Below are 16,085 nucleotides of genomic sequence, written 5' to 3' on the forward strand. Positions count from 1 at the left end.
AAATTATCCCAAAGTAATTTGTTGTTCTGTCACATGAAATAACTGTGCTCGGGATCCCCTAAAATTCCAATTTTTGGTCATTTAGAGGATACCTTTTCATATCCTTGGGTTGTGCAGATCTAGAAATAGGAGACCGTGTAGAAACCCTGAAAGACATTTTATAGATAACTCACCGTGTCCAAATTCTGGATTGCAATAGGACAAAGAATGCAAACAATTACTGATGATCACTTGTTCCATTTTTTAAATATCTTTGATTCAGTTGCATTTCTGCCCCTACTGTGTGTTCAGAGTCCATGAATATTCTAGTGAAAGGGCCAGATCCTCAGCAAGTGGAAATCCATACAGCTCCACTGACTTCAAGGCAGCCACGTCATTTTGCTGAAGCTGAAGCTCTGGCCCAGTGAGATAACTGGCAGGAATGTTCATCCAAACAACACACGTTACAGGATGTTCATGGAAAGAATACAAAGCCAGGTTGTCAAATAGCATAAATTAGCATAGTTCCAATGAAGCTCAAGCCACAGCTCCATCAACACAGCTATACAGTTTATACCATCTGACAACCTAGTCCACCGCCTTCCTTGTTTCCCCAGCTATTCATATCAGTGAATATATGAGTTTTGCTCATCCAGTGAAGGAACAGAAACACTGATATGTGGAACCTTGACTTTCATATGGCCTGTGTCAAAGCAATCCTGAGAGCCAACAGCTCATGGACAACCCATAGGCTGAAATATATTCACAGAAAAAAAGCACTAAATAACTATGTATGATGAAACAATTCATTGAAAACATGGAATGTTCACTAACAAATCAAGAAGAGAAAAAAAGGACCCATGTTCTATGAATGAATTGCTTGTTGCAAAAAGTTCACCCCAGTTCTACTCGTGTTTCCACTTTCGGAGACTTGTGCTTTAGTTATGGTGCGTTGCAATCCCCAAAGGCAATTATATATCTATATTTAAAAACTATTGGATAGTTATCAGTGCTTTAAACAAGATTTCCAGACAAAGTCTACCCAATGCCTTATTTATTAATAATGCCTCCTCCTTTGATTTATATTGCATGTACACAGCAAAGCAACCCAGTGTCCCTTGTGGACAAAAAGCTCCCCTAATTTAGTGGATAGAGCAAGATGTTTTTACCTTCAACCTATCTAGAGAGTTGACTACAAGGTCAACATCAACCAAATTAAAATTGTAGCTGTAGCCCTTTGCAGAAAGAACAGGGAATCACACAAAGAATAAGTTGGCAATAAATAAAACACGCATCTTGCAATAACGTGCGTGCAAGCTGGTTGACAGCATATGGAGTAGAGATAATCCTGTTAACACTAGCTGGTGGTATCATAAATTAAAGAAAGTGAAGAAATAACAGTAGCTCCTCAAGAGTCACTACATAGCCAACGGCAAGTACTATTTGCTGCTTGCCTATCTTCTTTCTATTGACTTCAGTGGGCAATGGATTAAGCCCATAGTGGGTCATTCTTTCAGAGAGATGATCCTCTGCCTAACTGCACCTTGTATATTGTTTCAAGGGTCAAAGTGGGCCATAATTAGCTCCTTAATCTGGTAATATTGTTGCTAGCTAAGATATTTTTACATTACCTGACCAGTCAGGAGTTTATGTACTTTCTTGCCTGTTTCTCATCAACCTGGGTCTCAGTCCTGCAGTCCTCGCTCAGAGACTATTCTTCCATCTACTCCAGTGGGAGTTTTCACTGAGAAAAAGTGGATTTAAGGACTGACAGAGATTGAAATTCATCATAAGAATGTCCTCTGGATGGAAAATGGATTGATCATTTTGCTGCTTTAAAAAAAAAATCACTCAGATACTGTGAATCACTATTTAAGTTCATCAGAGAAAACATTAAAATAATGTAAAAAGAAAGGAGAGCACAGAGGAGTGGAGCAAGAGAAAAAATACACTATTGCATAGCCTCTGGAAGGATCCTAACTCCCTTTTACATAGCACAGACTTCCCATTAGTTGGAAACACTATTTCCTTCAAATTAATCCCTGTTTAAAGAATATGGTCTTAGACTATGTATAGGGGCAGAAAGAGGATTTAGAATCTAGAAGATGTTTTGCTAACATCCTCCTCAGAAATTCTTAACCCTTATTCACAGATAACATTTGATATTATACCGGCTATTGCTTAATGGTTATAGTGCAGTAGCATGGAAAGGCCACTAACAGATTAGGGCTCATGGTGCTAGGACAAGTAACAAATATATTCTAAGTGATAGTCCTGATCCCACTGAATTTCATCTTCTATGCATCACAGTTACAGGGATGGATCTTGCTAACCTGTCTGATGAATAATGATCACATTTTAAGGGATTTAGCCCCATTGAATTCAATGGCAAAATTCTGATTGACTTCAGTAGAGCCAGGGTTTCACCCAGGGGTGCTGGAACATTTTGTATAGTTGGGGTGCTGAGAGCCATTAAACCAAACTGTAAACCTTGTATATGATGGAAACTACTTTGAGCCAGAGGGTGCTGCTGTACCCGCGGCACCTCTAGTTCCAACACCTTTACACCCATTGTATTTTTACCGGTTCTGTTAATCCAGCATCCATTCTCATCTTCCTTGTGCACTCACAGATTCTGCTGAAATCAACAGGAGTGTTGAGCATGGAAGGAATATAGAATTAGATCTTTAAAATGTAAAGCTAAGTATGAGAAAATATAAATTTGAACAATATATATTTAACTTTCCAGTAAAATTTTCAAAGAAAACAAAAGTGTTAAGGGGGGGAGCAGATTTTTTCAGATTTTTGTCAACAAACTTCACACTTGAAAGCACATTTTTCAGTATTTGGTTTTTGAAAAACATTTTTTGTTATTTTGGGAGTTTCATTTTTTGACACAAATCCCATCAAAATTAGATGAAAAGAGAAAGTTTTTCATGAACATTTTCACTTAGTCATATATATATAGATATAGATGATATAGATATATAGATATTTCACAGAAAAAAGTGACAATGTTTTATGAGCAGCTCTACAAAAGGCAACTTTAAAATACCCCCAGACATGCAATATTTAGTTTCTTGTAGTATACTCATACTGTGAGCAGCATTAACAGAATCCTTCTCAAACAAGGTCTTATGCCTTTGAAGCTGGAAACTTCATAGCTTGTAGACATGTTCTCATCTTGATTTTCTCTTTCATTAAACTTCAATATTTTCACTGTCAACATCAGAAATTTAAAAAAAAAAATTTAAATTATTGAATAAAAATAGGAAATCAGCAAACAAAATTAACATTGGTGATTCTTAATCGGGCTTCTGAGTGATTTACATCTGTTAAACAGGGGTACCAAGAGTTTAAGGAAATGTGGTCTGGTTAATAAAGCCAGGCTAACGTGACTAACTCTCCTATTCATCCTGTATTTATACATGTCTAGTTCAAGGGATCAGGATGACTTTGATTTTTGTGGATACACGCACTTCCTTCTTGTTCTGTTGATTAAGAAAAAGTTGTAAAATAAGCATATCTAAAAAAATTCAAGGCCAGAATTTCAGCCCTAGGGCCAGATCCTCAGGGTACCCCATTAACTTCAATGGTGTCATGCCCATTTACACCAGCTGAAGATCGGGCCATATTATAGCCTTTATATTTGCAAACCCACTTTGCATGCACAACTTGTTCCAGGCATGAAAGATTCCATGCAGCTGCTTTCCCTGGAAAATTGGGCTTATTGAAATCAGATGTCAGCTGGAAATATGCCCTTCCATGTTTTAACCTGTTTAAAACATAGCTGTATCCAAAGGGAGAGAAAAGAAATGGACCATAAAAGGTCTTGCTGACCTCTTTACAATGACAAAAAAAAAAAGAGTAGCAGCAAAATCTATTGTCCTCATGAGGAGTCTGTAACTGGTGAATGAATTCAGCAAGAGTGGAACTTGAAGTCAACCAGCAGCAGGATGTGTTTAAAATGCTACTTTCTCCAGTGCACAAAAGTGACGAAAAAACAGAGAGGTGGTAAAGCTATTTTGATCAAATAATAACAAATAACAAATCCTCATTACTTTTATGATGTTAAAAATATATTTTTAGGACAGCGCAGATTAGTAGCCAGTCGAATACTTCATTTTGCAGCCATCTGGCCTAAATTGCTTTTCCACTCCCTCAAATTACCTACATTAGTAATTGGTATTTCAAAGTGCGACTTTCCACAGAAAAGCTCTGTGGCACTCTGATTAGTTTAGCTTTTACTCTTTCAAAAGTCTGGGTTTTATCTGGAAAATGCTAATATAACTTAACTGCTAATACCTGTAAGACAAGGTAAAATAGTAAATGGTAAGAGATTAGTGTCTGGACAGATGCTGTTGTAGAGTTCATCTTAAATCACTCAAGGCCAATATCTTTTATACCTATAATTGCTGCTAAAAGTTCAGTGTGGCATTTTGCTGATGTGCTTAAAATAGTCTTCATGGGTGGGCTGTTATACTTGATTTGACAGTAGTTAAGGTATAAGGTGCAATGATCCAGCTGAATGCCTGTCCAAGTCATTTTGATAAGTGAACTGCCTGTGCAGAAACTCCTTAATTGTTCCAATATTCTTCAATTGTTCTTGTTATTAGGGTCTTTGAAAAAGGTCATTAATCAATCACAGACAGTGTGAAGGTTTTATGTTTTGTTTGCTTAATAAAACACATCTTTAGGGAAGTATAGCCTTCTTAATTTCTTAGTAACTGATTTTAGTGCTCCCTTTCCGAAAAATAAATTGGGAATGTGAATCATTTAATGTCTCCAATAATAGGGAGGTGCACGGTGAGCACCCTTCCTTGCTCCAGGTTCTTTTTCTCGGATTGCAGATGCAGGAGAAGCTAGCAGACTTACTTAGATGCAGCAGAGGATAATAGATGGGTCCACAACGACTATAAACCTGTAATTCTCTCAAGGGGGGGTGAAATTATCTTGTTAAGCATGGGACTAGATGCCACAAACTTTTTAGGCCTATACCCACGTCCTAGGCCTGCTACTGCATCACGTGGGTTTGGACAAGTCACCTAACTAGTCTATGTCTCAGTTTCCCCACCCACAAAATAAAACTAATTCTTATGTACAGTGCTTGATGCGTGGATTAGTAACAGACTGCTCTGACATGCACAGAGCTCTGAAGATGCAGAGCGCTTTACAGCCTAAAGGCTGTTCTAACTTGTGCCAGTTCCCCCAGGGAACCATTGGCTGATATAATAGGCAGTGGGCACCAAAGCACAGAGCTAGGCTGTGTGACTTTCCCCTGGCTATAATCCAAATCCAAACATCCCACTATGATAGGGTGAGGCACAGTGGTACAAGTAGAAATCATTTCTTGCTGGTACTGGACTCATGGGGTGGACACAATGGGGGGGGGGGGAAGCACATGACCTCCCCATGTGACCCTCCATGTGACTCCTCCCCATCCTGCCCCCAACCCGGGGCCCCGCTTTCTGCCAAGTAAAGGGAAATCTGTTCTCACTGTAAAAGATGGTGTTTGGAGTCACATGGGCAAGTTACATGTCCATCACCCCCACCTATATTCTAGTTAGAACCTTCACCTTGTGGGCGTTACAGGAGGAAACATAGTAAATATAGCTAATATTCATAACTTCAGATACTAAGGCCTGGTCTACACTAGGGGGGGGTCGATCTAAGGTACGCAACTTCAGCTACGTGAATAGCGTAGCTGAAGTCGAAGTACCTTAGCTCGAATTACTTACCCATCCTCACGGCGCGGGATCGATGTCCGCGGCTCCCCCGTCGACTCCGCTACCGCCACTCGCTCCGGTGGAGTTCCGGAGTCGATGGGAGCGCTTTCGGGGTTCGATATATCGCGTCTAGATGAGACGCGATATATCGAACTCCGAGAAATCGATTGCTACCCGCCGATCCGGCGGGTAGGGAAGACGTACCCCAAGAAAACACATGCATAGAAATAGCATAATCATAAGTATCAGCTATTTCACGTACATGATTATTCCCAAAAGAGATTCTGAAAAATCACATCATGTATTTGAGACCTATGTGCCAGCACCATGCCCCACTGGAGTTTTGTTCTCTGTTACGTAACAACAGAGATGGAGCCAGTGACATGACTCTGTTTAGTGTAAAAGGGCAAGGTTAATGTTTAGCTGTTCAGGTGTGACTTGAGCCTTAAGCCTGGTCTACACTAGGCGTTTAAATCGGTTTTAGGAGCGTAAAACCGATTTAACGCCACAACCGTCCACACTAGGAGGCACCTTATATCGATTTTAATGGCTCTTTAAACCGGTTTCTGTACTCCTCCCTAATGAGAGGAGTAACGCTAGTATCGGTATTACCATATCGGATTAGGGTTAGTGTGGCCGCTGATCGACGGTATTGGCCTCCGGGCGGTATCCCACAGTGCACCAGTGACCGCTCTGGACAGCATTCTGAACTCGGATGCACTGCCCAGGTAGACAGGAAAAGCCCCACGAAGTTTTGAAATTCATTTCCTGCTTCCCCAGCGTGGAGATCTCATCAGCACAGGTGACCACGCACAGCTCATCAGCACAGTTAACAATGCAGTCTCCTGAGAATCGTAAAAGAGCCCCAGCATGGACTGCACGGGAGTGCGCGAGGTGTTTAAAACATTCACGATTGCGGTATTGAGCTGAGCAGGGTCCATGCTTGCTGTGCTATGGCGTCTGCACAGTTCACCAAGCAAAAAAGGCGCGAAACGGTTGTCTGCTGCTCAGGGAGGGAGGGGTGAGGCTGTACCCAGAACCACCCGCGACAATGATTTTTGCCCCATCAGGCACTGGGATCTCAACCCGGAAATGCCAAGGGGCGGGGGAGGCTGCGGGAACTATGGGATAGCTACGGGATAGCTACCCACAGTGCAACGCTCCAGAAATCGACGCTAGCCTCGGACCATGGACGCACACCACCGATTTAATGTGTTTAGTGTGGCCGCGCGCACTCGATTTTATAAAATCTGTTTTACAAAACCGGTTTATGCAAATTCGGAATAGTCCCGTAGTGTAGACGTGACCTGAGTCAGTAAGGACATACCGGCTGGCACACATTCAGATTAATGGGCTTCAGTGTTCCTTTGCAGTTAACTTTTTAACGTTCATAAACCTGGTATGTGCTGAGGTGGTTTAAGCGTAACACAGGTTTTTAGGTTTGCAAATGTGTGAATCCCTGCCTCTATGAGATTTTATTATTATTTTTTTTTATTTGCTGTTCATAATGTGGGAAGGTCTCCTCTCTGTCCTCTGCTCATGAGGTTATGTATGTGTCTTGTAGCACTCTTCTGAACACCAGTTGGAAGGAATTTTTTTTTTCAGTAAGTGTGGACGGATTCTTCTCTCTTAAAAGGCATGTACTTTTTTCAGGTACCCGCTGATTAACGCAGAAAACAATCAGGGCTGTTAATTTTCTATGGAATTTGAAGAAAGTTTAAGTTCAGCTAAATTTTCCAGTACAGTGATGAAATGGGTGTTTGTATATACAAACATCAACATGCTTAACTTCTCATTTTACCCCCAAATATGCAGTATTTCAGTCTGTTTATATGGAATATGGGAGTTGGGTGAGGAGCCATTTCAGCATATGTATGACTTATTAAAAGACAACATTTAAGTAGGACTGTGTCCTAAACTGCATTATGGAATTGTCCCCAAACATTGCATTTCAATGGGAGATTCAACTTCCTTTATAGGAACAGAACAGACTCCTGAAACTCTTACCACAAAAGTGGTCCATAGTTATACAAATAGTCCCATTGTCTTCAATGAAATTGATCAAATGATTAAGGGTTTACAGGATTAGGTTCCAAGTTTCTAAATTGTTCTGGATGAAACTGACAATGCCTGAGCTGTCAGATCAGAAGGAGCTCCATTCGAATAAAGGTGGGCAGATGTGTGATAAGTCTTAGCTCCGTTGATAAGATGAGCAACATATTTTCAGCAAAGGTCTTGGCAGATTCCTGAGGCAGCTGGTTTAAGGCTGTCGGTGTCCAGCATTATAATCTTCACTTATAGTTCTCTCACTCACAAAGCTGGAAAATGAGGCATTTGTTTTCTTTGTTTTGCTGCTCCAGTTCCAGTTAGCAAAAGGCATGTCAGACTAGTTTGGCTGCAAAGAAGAATTCTGTGTACATGGGCACACCCCCTGATTCCTGTCAGGCTGCAGAAGTGGGCTGACATCAGAATCCAAACATCCTCTGGTCAGTGCAAGCAGAGGCATTCCTTTAATTATTTGGACTGGATGTGATGCAGTATGGATGTCGTGGATAATTCAGACCAAGGGGGAGAAACAGAATCAAAAACATTGTTTAAACACCTTCCGTCCCTCCCTCACCTCTCTCCTCTTGAGGACTCCTGACCAACTTAACAGCACAATACATGTGTGAACACACTTAAACAAAGCCTTAAATGTATTGTGCTGTTAAAGCAGTGGTTCTTAAACTGAGGCTGCCGCTTGTGTAGCGAAAGCCCCTGGCGGGCCGGGCTGGTTTGTGTACCTGCTGCGTCCGCAGGTCCGGCCGATAGCGGCTCCACTGGCCGCAGTTCGCTGCTCCAGGCCAATGGGAGCTGCTGGAAGCGGCACGGGACAAGGGATTTCCTGGGCGGCACTTCCTGAAGCCTCCATTGGCCTGGAACAGCGAACAGCGGTCAGTGGGAGCCGCGATCGGCTGGATCTGCAGACGCGGCAGGTACACAAACCAGCCCAGCCCACCAGAGGTTTTCCCTACACAAGCGGTGGCCCCAGTTTGAGAACCACTGTGTTAAAGCCATATAAAGAATGAATGCCCTCCCTAGCCACATTCTTCTCCTTTAAGGAGCAGTGTGCAGCCCCACCCCCAGAGGGGGGTGGTGCTAGCCCCAAGTTTTTCCATACCCTGTACCCACTAAAAATCTTTTGCTGGTACTGCATACAGTAGGGCACCGCTCTATTTGCATTCCTGGTGAGGCAAAGTAGCTTCACCCAAGTGGAGACTCTGGTCCAGGCCTGAATTTGACCTCTGTCTGAAAAGCTCTACGTATCATGTGATTTCAAGGTTATCACAGTAACAATGGAATTTTTTATTGAATGGACAAAAGTATTCAATAAGTATGATGTATGAATTGTGCATAATTTGTTAGCACTTAATGCAGGCCTAAGGCAGCAGGTTCTTATTTCAAAAATAAACTCTTCACTGACAAAACACTCTTGACAAAATATTTAAATTTGATAAAATATTTAAAATTTTGCATTTACTGCTTTTGGAAATACTTATTTTATGTATTATCTATGGTTAAGAACATTTCCTTGGGTCTACTACTGGAGGGAGGTTAGCTAGGAAGCAATCCCTAGGGAGTTATAGAAGAGATCTGTGAGTAACCCCAGCATTGTTATTTTTCTCTCACATTTTCTCTTTCCTATCCAGTCTCACTCATGTGAAGTACCTGTGTTAGGTTGTCCACAAGGTGTCCAGACTGAAATGCAAACCCCTACAATTGTGATTATTTTCCATTTTGCCTGCAAATATTTTTCTCATCTCTAGCTATGGCATTTCAATCACAAGGACTTTTCTTGGAAGAAATTATAATGTAAAATATAAATGTGGCATTATTAAAAAGTTTCTTTTACTTGCATTTATTAAGGACCTGATCCAAAACCAACTGAAATCAATAGAAAGACTTGCATTGACTTCAGCGGGCTTTCAAGCAGGTCCTCAATGCATCCATTCCCAAAATCTCTGGGCCACATTCTCCATTGCTCTGTACATTGTGTTGTCCCTGGTGTCACATGGCATAGGGGAATGGAGAACACAGCCATCTGTGAGGAGAGGAAAGGGGAGGGAATGTACACATTACAGGTTTTCAAGGTGCCAAATGCAATTGTGAAAATACAGATGACCTGGGCCTGATTCTGACACCACACCAGTGTAATTCCATTGCATTCCATTGACAGTATCAGATCCATCAAAGATTTTACATGTCCTCTTACCTACTTTCCTGACAGTTCACTATAATTGATAGAACGCACACATGGTGTGTGTTGAATTTCCTGCAATTCCTGGAAGCATGCAATTATTTGGAAGAGGAAATCCCTTACCTGATGTTGGACCATGAATAAATGAAAAATATTAAAATCCCTTAGGAATTAGACAATGGTGTCTGGCTGAAAAATGGAGAGGATACGATTCCCTTAATTCCTTTATGCTTTTTGCATTCCTAAGATTGCATATATTTTAAAAATCTTCTTTTACCACAATTTTATCTCCCTGATCATCCAGCACAATCAGCTCTCCTTTTGAGTAAGATTCAAATGCAGAGTTGCCAAACAATACTGACATCAAAATATAGTTACCAACATTTCTAAATTTAGGGCCAGATTTACTATATGCTATGTGACAAGGGAACATTTTCAAGTAATCATATCACAGGAAGAAAATGAAAATTATCCCCATGCAAACAACACTACAAATATTTCATCCCTCCTTGTAATGCAGATTTGCCATGTTATGTTATTTAACTGATTAACTATGGTAATTAGTTATGTAAAATATATGCAACAGACTCTGTATATTTTTGTTTGTTTGTTACATTTTTTTAGGACAGGATTTACCTTTTTAAAAAATACCCTAGATGTCTCTTTTGGCACAGGTTCCTTTAAACTTGCAAGTTTCTCCAGGGCATTGTAAAAGAAGGAGAGAGGAAAAGAGAGATATTTTCACACATATGAAGAAGATTTATTGAATAAGAGAGCCATAGAATTTGATCATTTTGCTGCATTTTCACTCTTCTTCAGAACAAAGATAAAAAAGAAATTCCATAAACTGAACATAACTGATTTTATGAATCTTTAAGACGCACATGCATAGTGTACACAGACCTGAAGGTAAAAGGAAAATATGCATATCTGAAAGTCTGACACTCACCATTGTTTTAGCGATCTGAGTTATGAATGCTGTGCTTTGCTGATGGTGTGTAATTACATGAACTCTGGTGTAAAAATCTGTGGTCCAGATCGCCAGCTGGTGTAAATCGATGTACGTCGATGGAATGGTGCTGCTTAGCACTGGCTGCAGATCCGTCCCTGTCAGACATCAGAGGATTAATAAACAAAATAATAACTTGAACTCCATTAGATCCTTTCTTCTGAGTAACCCAGAGCACTTCGTAAGTATCCACTCTTGCTGGGGTAAGGAGGTTTCTTGCCAGCCTAACTTGCTGCACACAAGGGCAGGTCATGATGCTGCCACCTACACTCCCTGTGGGTTTCTATTGGGAGGGACACTTTAATCTCTGCCAAGGACTCCATGGGATACCCACAAGTTGAGGGAAGGTGCTGTGCTAAATGCATTTTTTCTCTCTTGCTAGCACATCACTTTGGGGCTTGCTCCACTTGATTGTGGGGTCCCCTGGTAAAGAGGATGTTGTGGACAACTTAAACCATAATAATCATTCTCCAGATGGGCTTTCTACCCTGGGAGGCTCATGAACTAATTAAGCCCCAGAACTGATCTGTATGGTAGATAAGCAAAGAGAGGAGCCATATAGATCTGCAGCAGTGGGAACTGAGGTTCAGCAAAACATCATTACTTGAGCTGACGTATGAGCTGGATGCCTGTGTGACCCGTCAGTCGGTTCTGAAAAACGCCATAAGCGAATGGTCAGGATGTCAGCTTTACATCTTAGCCACTGTCCAGAAACGCAGCACTCCCTCGCACGGTGCTAGGGAAGCACTTTGCTACTGCTGCAGAATTAAGAGTTCCACACATTCAACATTACCTCAGCTTCTACAGAGATACAGAGAGAATGATAACTTCTTTCTTGAAATGGCTGAAACATTAATGCACCAAAGTCAAACAGTTTATGGAAATAAGATTGTTTGGTTATTTGTTTATTTCATTTCTTTCCAAGCCTATGGCAGTAACACAAAGCTGATTAATTAGGTGACACTCTGATCAGCCAAGAGGCAAAGTGCAACCCATTTATATCTAGGATAACATTTTTAAGGGCTTTTTTAAAACATAATTGTTTGTTTGCAAAGTTAAAAATAAATAGTGCCTCCCGCAGAGAGCAGGCACAGAGATACTGAGGTTCTGCAAAGACGGATTTATAATGGTGAAAAGAAAATGCCGCTTTAATAAAGCACCTCATAATATAGCCACCTGTTTTCACATACAGCTGAGAGTGACAGACCTCCACTCTCAAGGATTAGGAGGTGTAACAATATAGCAGAGAATATTGCTTAGTATTATTGAACAAAATCCTGGAGGTCTCAGTTCTGCTACTTTTATTCACATTGAATAGCCCTCACAGAAGCACTCTCATTGGGTTCAATGGGAATATTTATGTAAGGACTATTCTGCGTTTGGAATTCATATGAGTCAATGCAACTCGGTATGCGTAAAGGGAGGGTAGGCTCAAACCTTAAATTCTTACACTTATACCATAGAGAGATGAGAGGTTATCCTGAAACAAATCCACATGTCTTTTGTGTATGGCCAATGGGCCTGGATGTTTATCCCTGTCCTATTTCTCTCAATAACTTAACCGTATGTGGTGACCAGATAGAAGCAGGAACATAAGGGTTAGAAATGTGAAAAACAATGGGGTGGAGGAAAACCCCCAATTATCCCAAAGTTTTAGGGTCAGATACTGCTCTTGGTTACGCTGGTGGAGCTATGGCAGATTTTTTTGCCAGGGTAACAGCAGAAGTCACAGCATAACCAGAGAGATATCTCATATCATCAAGACATTGAGTTTATCGGACATATGGGTCAGATGAGCTGAGGATGATTGCTGAAGCTTATATTGCAGGGACTGGTCTGGGTGCCAGGGGATGGCTGCAGCGATGTGGTTAGAATATATGGCTGACTGGATGGGATGCAGTGTGGTGCACTTCTTAAGGCTATGTGAAGACCTGCCCATGGAAAAAACTGTGGGTAAAGAAGAACAAATCTCATCCAGGTTCTCTCTGAAGATATTTCTCCATAATCATCTCATTGTCAGGGAAGGGGGATTCCTATACAATTCTTCAATTGCTGAGGGGATGGATTTTCCTCTCTCCCAGAGCAGGACATGGGCCCTGCTGAAAAAAAGTCATAGATGGGCAGGATCTGCAGCTATCTCCTGGGATCCACCAAACTTCACAGCAACCCTAGGCAAGGAAGCACCAATAGATCCAAACTCACAGGGACTCCCTCGGCTGCAGCTTCCCCTAGAACTCTCCCTTACTGGAGAATCCCCACAGGAAGGAGGACAGTAGAGATGCCTTCAGCCATGTTACTTTTCTACCCTCAGTTCTGCAGGCCCAGCCTCATCTCCCCTTTGCACGTTCTATACCAGCCCACTCACTGCCTGCCCTCTTCTCTGTGTGTGGGAGCTAGGAGGACTGAGGGAAGGGGCTGGAACACTGCAGCTGAGGTATATACAGAAAAGGATGCCAGGGGACCCAAAATTAATAGCAATGGTGATAGCTTGGTATTTTCACAACACTCCGTATTTTAAATTCATTATCTTTTACATTTGAAATAATGTTATCGTGTATAATTATTATTATTAGCACTTTTAATTAATTCTCTGGTTACTCACTCTTCAGTCAAGTAGAAATTTTACTTCATAATTAGAGTATTCTGTTCTGCCTCTTAACCTCTAGCTGCTCTAACACTGCTTCAAGTAGATAACTATGAATAATCTCACTTCTATCTTCTAATAATAATTAGGAAGAATTTCAGTTTGAGGAATCTTCTATCATGGAAAAACAATTTGGATTTGAGCTTCCTGCAATTACACAAGCAAAATTCCCATTGACTTGACAGCAGTTACATGCCCAGACAAAGCGATAAAGCACAAAAGGTGATTTTTAAAATGATATTGTGGTGTTAGTAGTGAACGTTTAGAACCACTATTCAGAGTGGCCAATAGGGGGCATAGAACATGTATGCATATTCAGGAAATAGAAACAGGAAATGGAGACAGTTTTGTGTTCACTCCATCCATGGTGCTTTGGATCTCTATAATCTCTACAAATATTTCCTGATATTTTTAACATCATCATTATATTATTACAGACTAAATTCTCTCTTCACATCCATACAGAGTGGGCCAAACCTCACCATTTTCAATGAAAAAAGGCACGCATTTTAAAATGAATTATGACTGTTCTTCCCTCCTCTTCTATTCACTTCTTGTAGCATTTAGGCTGTTATGAGAGTGCTGCACAAAAGAGAGATATCTGTATACATATGCTGGGATTTAAGAATATGAAGCATTGTTCATAAATTAGGTTCTACACAGTTGTGATTATGCACAGCAAATTGCGTCTTGAGTCCAGCTCTTAACACAAGTAATCGATTTCTACTCACACAAAGCTTTGCTGGAAGTGAATTTTAAGCTTGCTTGCACATATGCAGAAGTGGCATATTTTACATGGGAAGTACTACTGCTTGACACAGCAAGGGGATAAGACTCCTAGAATTCCCTTGCCAGATCTTTGGGCACATAGGCAATTAAACGATCAAGATAAGTATTTAACTACACCCCCGACAAAGAGGACTATGTCTCTCACAACTAGGACTGAGCACATGACATTAATTTATGTCAGTGACTGTGGCAATGACAGGAAGTTACAAACCTCTAAATGGTATTCGGTATATTTTATACAAGATGAGATACTACAGGATGTACAATAGGGAAAGGGTTCCCAATGCCCCTTGCCAGAACCCTGGCAGCTCAATAAGCCATAAGCCCTATTTCTGATTGTAACCAATCTGCTTGTCCAATCAGAGAAAGAAAACAATATTATGTGACCAATTGTTACTACACAGCATTTGAATTCTATTCTATATAGGTTCTTATGCCACGCTCATCACTGTAGTATCTGCGTTCCTACATCTAAATATCAAGTATTGCAGCAAACCGTTCACTTATCAACAAGATTAAAATAAAACAATCCCCCAATTTTGTTGAGTAAATACAAATTCCAAATGAAATAATTTAGATCTTTTGTGGACATTCTATAAGAATTTTCCCCCTGAAGTCCTTGCATCATGAATATATCGTTTTATTCCAGAAGGACTCAAAAGTGTCAGAGTGAATGCATATAAAATAACCTTGTTGCTTATATTGAGTAACACTGTAAATGAATCTATCCTCTTTTCCATGCCTAATAATGCTAATGCATGTGAATTGAAAAGAGAATATAAACCATAATATATGCACAAAACCTGCATTATTGTTGGTACAAGAGTCACGCTTGTCCTTGGGGGTTAGTAATATGCAGTGGTAGTACTCTTTTATTTAATAAAGTCTTCATTATTTTTTCTTTTAATTGAATATTTTATACTTTATAGTAGCATTAGTAAGACAATTTTCAGCTGTATTTTTACTATAACCCAGCCATCCTGCTGTTTAGCACTCTGTAGGGATGTGTGAATCTGCCTGTCAAAACCTGATATGAGCCAAATTTTATCTCTTTGGAGATTCAAAAAAGTTCAGCAAACTTCTCATTTATTTGTGTGTTTCTGCACTTTTTTGATCTCACATAGATAGAAGCAGAAGTGTAGAAACACTGCGACAAAGGCAGTCACTTCTGAAAGTATTTCTGGTCCACCTGAAATGCAGAAGCAGTAGGCCCCATTCAGTGGGGCCAGAATTTCACCCATAGGTGTTTTGCAGAAAGCCCACTGCATTGAAAGCTTTGAACAGAAGCAAGAATCTTTCCCAGCAACCAAGCAAACATGTTGGGACAGGTCTATTACCAGCCCCTGAAAACAGAATAAACTGAATCCTGCAGAATTAGTCAAGACTTAATTTTCATAAGACTTCCAGTCTAGTTTTCAGACCAGGGAGGATTAGACAAGTATCTGAGGCCACCAGAGGACTAGCTCATTGATCTCTCAGAAACAGCTTTAATTCCTCTATGGGTGGAGAGATTTCTCTCTCCCTTGAGGGATTGTCCCGCCTTCCCCCGAATTAGGTTGGATTTGCAAATGTTGGCCCTAGTGTGACAGATGCTATGTTCAGATGTGTCCATTGTTATAATGTAGCACACCCAGTTACAGATATTTGCATTAAATAGGAAAATAGAGGTGATAAGAAATGCAACACATTTGACCTGCTAGG

General features: G+C 40.7%; 1 long non-coding RNA gene across 3 annotated transcripts in view; it reads right to left on the minus strand.

The window, feature by feature from the left end:
• Window positions 1-3,040: 3,040 nt before the first annotated feature.
• Window positions 3,041-16,085, minus strand: part of LOC123348676 — a 78,992-nt gene continuing 65,947 nt past the window's right edge. For all 3 annotated transcript variants that reach the window (XR_006573233.1, XR_006573232.1, XR_006573234.1), the window contains 2 exons: window positions 10,892-11,049; window positions 3,041-3,198 (listed from right to left, as the gene is read on the minus strand). This is a non-coding gene — a long non-coding RNA (uncharacterized LOC123348676). The remainder of the gene's footprint in view (window positions 3,199-10,891; window positions 11,050-16,085) is intronic.

This window comes from Mauremys mutica, chromosome 13 (assembly GCF_020497125.1).
Source record: "Mauremys mutica isolate MM-2020 ecotype Southern chromosome 13, ASM2049712v1, whole genome shotgun sequence".
NCBI classification, from domain to species: Eukaryota; Metazoa; Chordata; order Testudines; family Geoemydidae; genus Mauremys; species Mauremys mutica.